Source organism: Lytechinus pictus, chromosome 2 (assembly GCF_037042905.1).
Source record: "Lytechinus pictus isolate F3 Inbred chromosome 2, Lp3.0, whole genome shotgun sequence".
Taxonomy (NCBI): domain Eukaryota; kingdom Metazoa; phylum Echinodermata; class Echinoidea; order Temnopleuroida; family Toxopneustidae; genus Lytechinus; species Lytechinus pictus.
This window is the reverse complement of record NC_087246.1, coordinates 4,193,035-4,203,274: the sequence shown is the minus strand read 5'-3', so window position 1 is coordinate 4,203,274 and position 10,240 is coordinate 4,193,035.

The window sequence follows — 10,240 nt, the reverse complement described above, 5'->3', positions numbered from 1 at the left end:
CTATCCTCTTTCTTGTGTTATTACATGGAATCAAAATTGTTTCATTTTTTTCATACCAGTGTGAATGATATGTCTCCCTTATAATGAAATAAGTTGCAGCAAAGAATATCTAATAGACTAAATCAGTTGTCAATTCAACTGTTTTTGGTTCTTGAAGGGAAAATATTGAATAAACCTAATAAAATACAAAAGAACAAGTGGGGATATGACATCATAAGCTTGCTCATTGAATATTAATGAAGACATGCTTTAAACCGGAATAATGCTAATCTTTAAAATGCAATGACTTTGATATTCCTTGTCTGATTTTAATCAAATCTTTATTCTTATATTCGTCTGATTTTTCTTTATCTGTTCAAACCATATTACATTCAGTGTGGAGTTTCAGATCAGAATATCAAAAAATTTCTGCTCGCGCTTCGCGCTCACACTATTAATGTAAGAATATATATATCCAATTACCCATAATTTTCTTGATTTACAAAACATGAATAGAATGTTCCGTTTATAGGTCTGAAATCTCAATTTTGTTTGCAGTCGCATCAATTGTATAATTATATACCTAATCCTGTTCATGATTAGAAAAGTGCTTAAGATGTCCTGTTTTTAGGACTGAAATTTCATTTTTATTTCCGCTCGCCCTTCGCGTTCGCATCAATTGTATAGGTATATACCTATCTTCTTCATGATTAGAAAAGTGCTTAGAATGTCTCGTTTTTTGGTCTGAAATCTCAATTTGTTTCCGCTCGCGCTTTGCGCTCGCATCAATTGTATAGTTATATCCCTATCCTGTTCATGATTACAAAAAGTGCTTAGATTGTCCAGTATTTAGGTCGGAATGTCAATTTTGTTCAGCTCGCGCTTCGCGCTCGCATTATTTGATTGTTGATATATGTATCGTCTTAATGGCTAACTGCAAACAGTCCTTCTTACACTTCCCTTTCGATCAGACCAGAGCGTATATAAAAAATATCTGCTCGCGCTGATTACGTTCGCAGTTATTATTTGTTACATACGCATCTTGTTCAGGACCACAAACATTGCTCAAAATGTTCAATTTTCAGGACAAAATACATGAAATTCCCCCCCCCCCCGAATAGCACGCGCTTCGCGCTCGAGTTATCTAATTTTATATCTAATTATATATCCATGTTCTTTTATAAGAAGCCTGAAAGCTAAGAAGTGACTGTCATATATATGTACATATGGGTGTGTGTGTGTGGTGCCCTTAGATGTGTGTGTGTGTGTGTGTGTAATTATGGAAAACTCAATTGTGTCCCCCCCACCTTTGAGGAGAGATTTCAGCACCCCCACTGAAAAAATCGTTCCCAGGTCCCTGCTCTCCCACCACAAACACACACCTTTTCTTCCGCCTCCTTCTCTTCCGAGTTGTACTTTTTTTCTATCAGTTTCTGTTTCTTTATCCATGTGTCTCTCTGCTAGCAATGATGTTGCCAGATCTATTAAATTAAAAGTAAGAGGGAGTCGGACTCTTTTACCATGAAACCCCGAACTAACACCAGACATTTTTTATCAAACATTCGTCATACCCAATTTCATCAGTTTAATCACTAATATTATTTTGTCTTACTCTCTCACCTATACATCTTTTGTAAAGAAATTTACCTGTTCCCTTGTACTTCCCATAAAACTTTACCCCCCCCCCCACTTTACTGTATCTCTCCTACTACCCCCTCTCTCTTTCTTTCTTTCTTTCTCTCTCTATCATATCTTTCCTTTTGTCATCCACTCTTTCTTCATGATCATTTCATCTTACATCCACCAATGCCTCTACTCCTAGGGGCAAACTAGTGACGTTCATGCGACAAATTACAACTGAATGAAAACAAACAATAAATGTGTGTTTGCTGCCATTGCAAAACATATTTGCAAATTTGAAAACCTGCAGTCGATAATGTCTGACAGAAAATGGCAGGCATGACGGATGTATTCACGTAAACTTTATAGGATAACGAGATGTAAATCAAGAATGTTTGTTTCTTTATTATAATCTATTCTGGTGAAAGCTACGTACTTCATTGTGTACGTATAACCTTAATTAGAGAATTGTTTGTGTATATATTAAAACGGTACTTCAATGCCTGAACAACGATTTGTTTATGACTGAAATAAATGAACTGACCTCCAATCGTGCTGGCAAACTTCAATTACATTTATTAACACTTACATTATTATGTCGATACGCCAAAAAGAACACGAAATGCGTAACGATCATTAAATTCCCTTATATTGGGATAAAATATAGAACAGGATTCAGGACATTTGATTATTAACTCTTTTGATATCATTCGTCACGATGATCAGCCCTCTCCATAGAACTTCAAAATATATTTGAGTAAGATTTTTGTCATAAGAAATACACACAAGTCCCTCCCCTAAAACACCTAATCATAATTATACAGAGCGTTTTACTCTCATGTCACTGTAAAATAAAATCCAAATATTTTTTTGGTAATGTCGAATGATTATTCCTTCCATTAACTTCATGCACATCTCTAATTATATGACATTATTTCATTATATCAGGGATTGATTTCATGTCCCAAAATGAAATATTTTTTTCGGTATATACGAATATAATCATTAATGAACTGTTTGATCGGAATCTTGGCTTCCCATTGTCCTCTTGTTTTTAATTGAGTTTTAATTATTGTAGAGGTGTCGTGACTAAGTGGATAAGAATCCCAGTACTTTGAACCACAAGGCCTAGGGTGAAATCCCACTGCAGCTCTGAGCACTCACGTCCTTTGGCAAGGCGTTTATCTACATTTGCCACTTTCTACCCAGGTGTAGTAAATGGGTACTCGTTAGGAAGGAATTCTTCGAAGGACCGATAGGGTGCCCGGTCAGGGTATGGCCGTGCTAAAGTCGAAGTAATAGTATGCAGTGCCTAGAAACATTTGTATTAATCGCTATATAAATGTTGCATATTAATGTTATTGTCATCATGAATGCTGACAACTAAACCATTCTTTTGGAATTTCAATCATCCCATAATAGACCCAGATATTTAAAAATCACTACTGGTATCCCCTCACATGATTCCTGCGTTTTTATTATAATTTCATTTAAATCATAACAAAAATATCTACCGTGAGGGAGAATGCGAAGTAATCCTTTTTCATGAAACTATTTTTATTTTTCTATGTTTAAAATATAACGTTTCATGATGTGATAACTTCTCATAATCAAAAATATGCGAATGAAGCGGGGTTTTAATACATTCTCCGTCTTTATAGTCAGTCAAAATTAACTCCAGATTAGCTTGTAATCAATACCGGATACTCCCTCAAAGAATAATGTATCGAAATACAGAGAAGACCGACCAGAATAACGGTTGATTGTGGCCGTTCCCATAACTATCAACCACTGATCACAATACTGATGGACAAAATACGGTTCATATGAGAAATGAATACTTGTCGGCAAATTATCAACCGAGTTATGATTTGAATGAGATTGTATCCCTAGGGTTTATATAATCCCGTAGAATGTCGGCAATGAGGAAAATCCTTAGCTCGATGTGATGTGGGGCTAAGCTTCATGCGAAGAGTAAGCCCTCTCTGCCCCGAAGACCGACCCACTCATTCTCCGATGAATCTCGCTCGTCAAGGATCTGAGAATAAAGCGCGCTGTCGTGGACGAAATAGGATTTCGAGTGAGCAGGATTTCGAGACGAGATGGTTTTCATTTCGGAGATTGTGGTTGGGTTTCTGACATTTGGTTTGAGAAAAGGAGTTCCTGGATCTCGATTCATGCATGCTGCAAACAATCATGAAGTTTAGAAAATTGCTTTGATGAACTTGTAGTATCTACTCAATTATTAGCTTCACTTATATTGCTTAGCTTATAGAAATAACTCGATATTACATTTTGGTGTATACATATTTGTTGCGTCGATCTCTCCAAATCAAGCGGAAACGATGATTTTTAAATAGCTCAAAATTCGTTCTGCTAAAAAGCTATTCATTATCATGATCATGCTATAGTATCATGGAAATATTTGTCATGTCGAGGTTTGTGTTGATTTTGTTCTTGTTAAATGTTCAAGAATTAGTTGTATATGAAATGTCGCCAAATTAAAAAAAATCCGGACATAAAGAAATGACCTTTCATAATTACCGACCTATATCAATACTTGCCGATATGTAGGGCGCAAATTCATAAAGCAGGTTTGAAAACTAAACGCTAATAAAATCTTGCTTTCTCAAATTTGGCTTTATTTTCGAGAAGCCTGGATCAGTTCCCCAGTCGGGAACCATTTTAAGCAATCATAACAATAAAGTTGTGACTTTAAATCCACTATCAAGAGCCTTAAGTTGTAGTTTTTATGTGAGCCTTTTCGTCAACAAATTCGACATTATTTTTTTTACTAATGGGCTACCGTTCGTCGCCATCTATATAAGGTCGACTGAAATGATCAAGTTTTATCTTCTAAGATATGTTAATGCGTTTCTAGTGATGTACAAAAGTACATTGATATTAAGATGGAAAGCTCTTCGTTCAAACTCAAACTTTTACAGAAATTATCTCCATGAAATCGAATAAGGACCATGGTCCGAATTACGACTCTCGTCAACCGCTGCTCATCGCTTTTGACACCCATTATCTTGCCAAACTTCTACATTATTATTTTCAATATCATACCTTGAGATAAGAGTGTCAGTACCTAGCTTCAAACCACCATCTCAAACTATGACCATAAACTCCATCCTAATCCCAAACTATGACCCTAAATCCCATCCTAATCCAAAACATAATCCCAAGCCCAATTATGACCACAACTTCAAGTTCATGCTTTTTGACGAACATTCATTCTCGAGGAACGATGTCAGCGCCCGGTCAACCCGTGACCGCTACTCACCCAGCCACAACCCGGTCACAATTCAGACTAATTTATTTAAAACAATTACTTCCCTTCAACTTGGGCAGATGTTATCACCGCTTGTGTTAATGAACTGACAATTATCCGCCTCATAGTCCCATACGTAATAAAAAGCTGTGGTGCGGAAGAGTTCGCTTGTTCCAATTACTGCGTGCACATCCGTTTCGTCATAATTGTAATACCATAATGACCCTGGAGAGATATGAACATGGGGATACAATAAATAAAAAAGGACGCAATTATTGCGAATTAGAACTCTGATCGTGTTAATTTTTAATCAGAGAAAGTAGTGGAGGTTGTGCAAGTCCATCACTTCAATACGTCAATTTCTTGTCGAAATGTTACCGATGTCATGAGGTTTGTAGGGACAAAAAACTGATAGTGATAACCACTCATTATCCATCTCTTTGTATTCTTAACGTGAAGCTAAGCAGAGTTCATAATAAACCTTTTATTTAATTTTTTTTCACCGACTGCATACTAAAAAAGAAATTGACAAAATATAATGTTAAAATGATAATGATTATAGGCCTACATAGTAGGAACTAATATAAATTTAAAAAGTGTTTGAAGTGCAGAGTCCCTTGAAATAACATCGTAGGTATAAGCAAATCGATTAAGTAAAACATATCTCGAATAAGCATTCCATTTCAATTCGTCATTAAGTGTTTAGCTTTTGATTGTAATCCTAAAGTGCATGTGTATATTCCTTGCAGGGACAATGAACGGCCAGAGAAGTGGGTCTCGTTCAGAAGACATAAGATCTCAAAGCAAAAAAAAAGCAAAAAAAAAGAACCCAAAAAGGAACCTATCACCTCAAACAGGGCTGAAGTTGGGCTTGTGCCCCTTGAACCCCCCCCCCCTCCCATTATTCCCCAACCTCCTTTGCTTGCGACTGCTTGATGTATGTTTTTTTTTTTCACCTTTAAATCACTTTATATATTTTTTTTAATAAACACGACGGCGGGTAATTCATGCATTTTTTTAATAACACTTTAAATCAATCAATTGGTTTTTACCGATTTCACAATCTCTTAGAATTAGTGGGATGTGTGGGTAACTGTGCCCCATTTAATCCATCGTTATAAACACCTTATTTTATTTCATTTTGTTTATTTGTTCTCTATTCCGCATTAATACACTCTAAACACGCTGATTAAAATTTTACCCAATATTGGGTAACATGAATATTCATGTTTGCTGGGTATTTTCCCCCAAGTTGGGCTATTTCAACGCAACATTGTGTAAAATTTACAAAATATTGGGTTATATCTTTTTACCAAACCTACATGGATGTTCCCATTTTTAGAGTGTACTATTATAATATGAATATGTCAATAATCAATTGATTATTGACATATTAATACAGAGCAGAATGGATTCATCATAAAATGTAAAAGTATAATAAAAATATAGGCAAATGGTATGATTTCATATTTCTTTTCAATATATTTTTCAAGACAGCTATGTTGCTCGTAATAATGCAGTATTGAAGGTGAAAGTATGTAATTACAGTCAAGTCCATCACGTTCTTTGCAAGGAATTATTTTGTTCATCGGAGCAAAGAATCTTGACAGACATACACTCCAAAACAAGAGCTCAGAATCTAAGGCGGCATGCAGCGGAATAATCATGATAATAGATATTAATTTACCGCGTCAACGCTCAGATTTCTAGCAAATATTAATATGAAGAATATCAAGATTCGATCATCTTAATCTTGATCTTCTACCTTATTTTCTTTTTGTTCGCTGTATCGTCTGCTTACATTTCTTTCCTTATTTCTTCCATCAATCAACATTTTACAAAATGATATGTGCATATGATAGGGGTCTATGTTTATATAGTAGGATCCATGAAATAACAAGAGATGATTTCACATCATGGGGAAAAAATGATTTTGTGATAATGACGATAAAGTTTAGAATAATTGAGAATGACAATAAAATTTAACAGTGTTTTATTGTACACTATGATGCAATATCAGCCTCTTCTCCATCTCCATTGATCTTTGTATTTTGTTTTTATTTGTTTATCTTTTCTTACATTTACCAAAGAAGTGCTGAAAAATATAACAATTTAAATAAACCAGATTGATTCCAGTCATTTTGCCCCCAACCTACCTACATCCCATTAAAGTATAATATGAAAAGAGATGCATTAAGATGTCATAAATGCAAAATTGGATTTCGTTCTTGCATGCTCATGATTTCAAAAACCATTTCTAAGAAATTATTTGGTTCACGTACATCTATAATGATTTTTCTCTCACGATCTAACAAAACCATGTTTTAAAAAAATTGTTAATTTGGGGGATTTTTTGAAGATGTTTTGGGGTTTATTACCGTTTGGAGGTGGAGGTTCGATTATTCGCATGTTAGGTCTATACAAAATCATTATTAAACTATCTTTGAAGAGAACCCCTTCGATAACTTAACCCCCCCCCAAAAAAAAAAAAAAAAAAAAAAAAAAAACGTTATTCAGAACTTCCATATCAATCCCTTGGCAACCACACTTCGCCTGCATCTCACCAGCCGACCGGATGGCCAAGCCCCAGCCGGACGGAGACGGCGGCAACTGATGCGAGTTATCTGGTGAAGATCGTTGGGCCTTGCTGATTCCACTATTCATGCGAATGAGAGGTGAGAAACGACCTGAGAGATAAATTGGAGGAGGAAGAGAGAAAATGGAAGGAGAAAACAGGAAGAAGGAGAATGGGGAGAAAAGAGGAAGTGCATGAAGAGTAGAAAAGTGGGAGAGAAGATTAAAAAGAAAATTTGAAAATTCAAATTAATTCCAAGCTTTGACATGTTTGACCAAGTTGACTACTGGTCTTTAACCACAGTTTGGATATAACATTTGAAATCAATGTAATCTAGAGATGTACGAAAATCAACATTTGCATTAAATTCCTTGAATATCTAGTTGGGATTGTTAACGGGTCAACATCTTTAATTCTTTATGTTATTTGCTGGTACTCTCCTTTTTTCATTATATATAGGAGTTCAAACCGACATTTACTACCAATGATGACATTTAACAGGAAAATTGTAAACCTAAAATGTTTAATTTCAACTCCTTATCAGGTTAGGTGTCGTTTCATAACGCCATTGTACGAACCTGGCTAATTACAACACTAGAGACTGTTTGACTCAATGTTGAGGTCTATATGGAATTGAAAACAGTCACCAAAACAGTCACCAATAGATTGATAGAGAAGAAGAAGAAAATTATTAAATTAATAACTATATGTATTTCAATTGATGAATAAATGAAAGAATAATTGATTAGAACAATGGATATCTGAAGTGACAATAAATCAATTGAGTTCCAAATGACATGAAAAAATGTTAAATCTATATTGATTTATCAATTTTACAGAATTAAGATGATAAATATATTTAATTCTGGCATTATTGCTGTATATCATTTATCATGTATATGAGACACTTGAAGTGAGACTCATTTATCTGAGACGTCTCATTTTGTCATTGCACACTGCATTAGTCATTATCATGAATGGTATCACTTTTAAAAAGTGTAATGTTTCATTCTTTACCTTTCTTTAAGAGTGCCTTCTAAGACTTTCCTTTTTAGTCATTTCGTCGGCAAATATAATTTACAAGACTCTTACCCTCCCCCAAGACATGACCATTCCCGTTGCGATGACGAATAGGATGTTTAATTGTTCCACCTGTATGACGTCATAAAGAAATTAACCCCAGAACATTTCAAACATGATCATGAACATGATGGCTAATTTGTCGCAGATGAAAGTATCTTCTGTTCCTATCTCTTCTTGTTTCCTCTCCATCAATCAAAGTGATGTTTTCGAATGAATTGTCTGTTTTGTGTCGTTGATCTGGTATCCCATCCCTCCCCTATTTCCGTTTTGTTTAGGACCACCCCCCCCCCCACCTCACTCCCTCTCTCTCTCTTTCTCTTTCTCTCTTAGCCGAATGGGGAAGGAAAGAAGAATACTATCATGACGATGATCCCGTGCTGAACATATAGGTCTATCAATATTATTTACCTCATTTATAGTGTCAGGAAATTCTAATTTCTGAAATATTGCCACCGGCATTATTTGATGATAGTCAAGGGGGCAGGGGCTTAACTATGTATCTTCTTGTTTTCTCTCTACTCCACATGCTCAATCTTCAGGGTATTTGACGCGTAAAAATGTGTTCGATCCTACTCGACAATTCCTGACGATCTATGCCATGGGCATACGTATAATAAATAGGCACAACGAAGGTGGTAATTTTTTTTTAAATGTTGAAATTTGAGTTATAGGCTGGGATTCGAATCCTTTAGCTGACAATCTACAGCTCAATGGCTATGAGGCATGAACATGATAAACCGTGTTATTTTAAGTGAATAAAATGTACTAAACCGATATGAAAGTCGGACAAGAACACAGACATGACACGGCTAGTACTTGCCTGTATTTATAAGGGGTAAGACGACTCGATTTCATTTTCATTTATTTTAACACGGCAAGACCTATTCAGCAAAAGCTGGGTTTTTTATAGGTCCGTGAATAAAATTACAAACATTGAAATATAACAGCATATAAACATAAAACATCAGTTAAAATGCAAAATATACATAAAAACGTAAAATACAAAGTAAAAAGGAATATGAATAAAAGAAGTAAAACCTTATAAACTAATAGACATTTATATCGCAAAAACTTTGAAAAATATTCAGAAAAGATAGGTGAATATAACGGTTAAAAATGAATAAAAAGTACAGATATAGACCAAGACAATCTAGAGTCATCAAGACAAACACAACAATACTTGAAAAAATATATAAAGACAAAAGAATAAAAAAGACATTTATAAAATTGTACATATTGGGTTAATAAATAAATCAAATCAAATTAAATAAAAAAGGGGAATGCACAATGATGGAAAAAATAGAGATACAGTTTGATGAATAAAAGTTTTAAAAAAATAAAGGAACACACACACGCACACCCGTCCACATGCAAAACACACAAAACGAGCACACACTAGATTCACACTAGATTCCCTAGATTTCAATAGTGATCATATCTTTCTCACAATAATGACTAGCATAATAAATTACAAGACCAAGACATCTCTTCTGATATTCTTCGTTCTTCTTTCTTTCTTCCCCTTCGTCCCCTCTCTATTTGAAAAACAATATGGGCATCGGCGCATTGCCCTGTGTAGTACCATCTTGCAAGGAAATCATAAAAACGACCAGAAAAAAGTCATAAAAAGGACCAGAAATGTAGAAGTGGTTCAAAATTTCTTGCCGCCTTTCGTCGGTAGAACCGCCATCAATTGCTCTGACGAATGT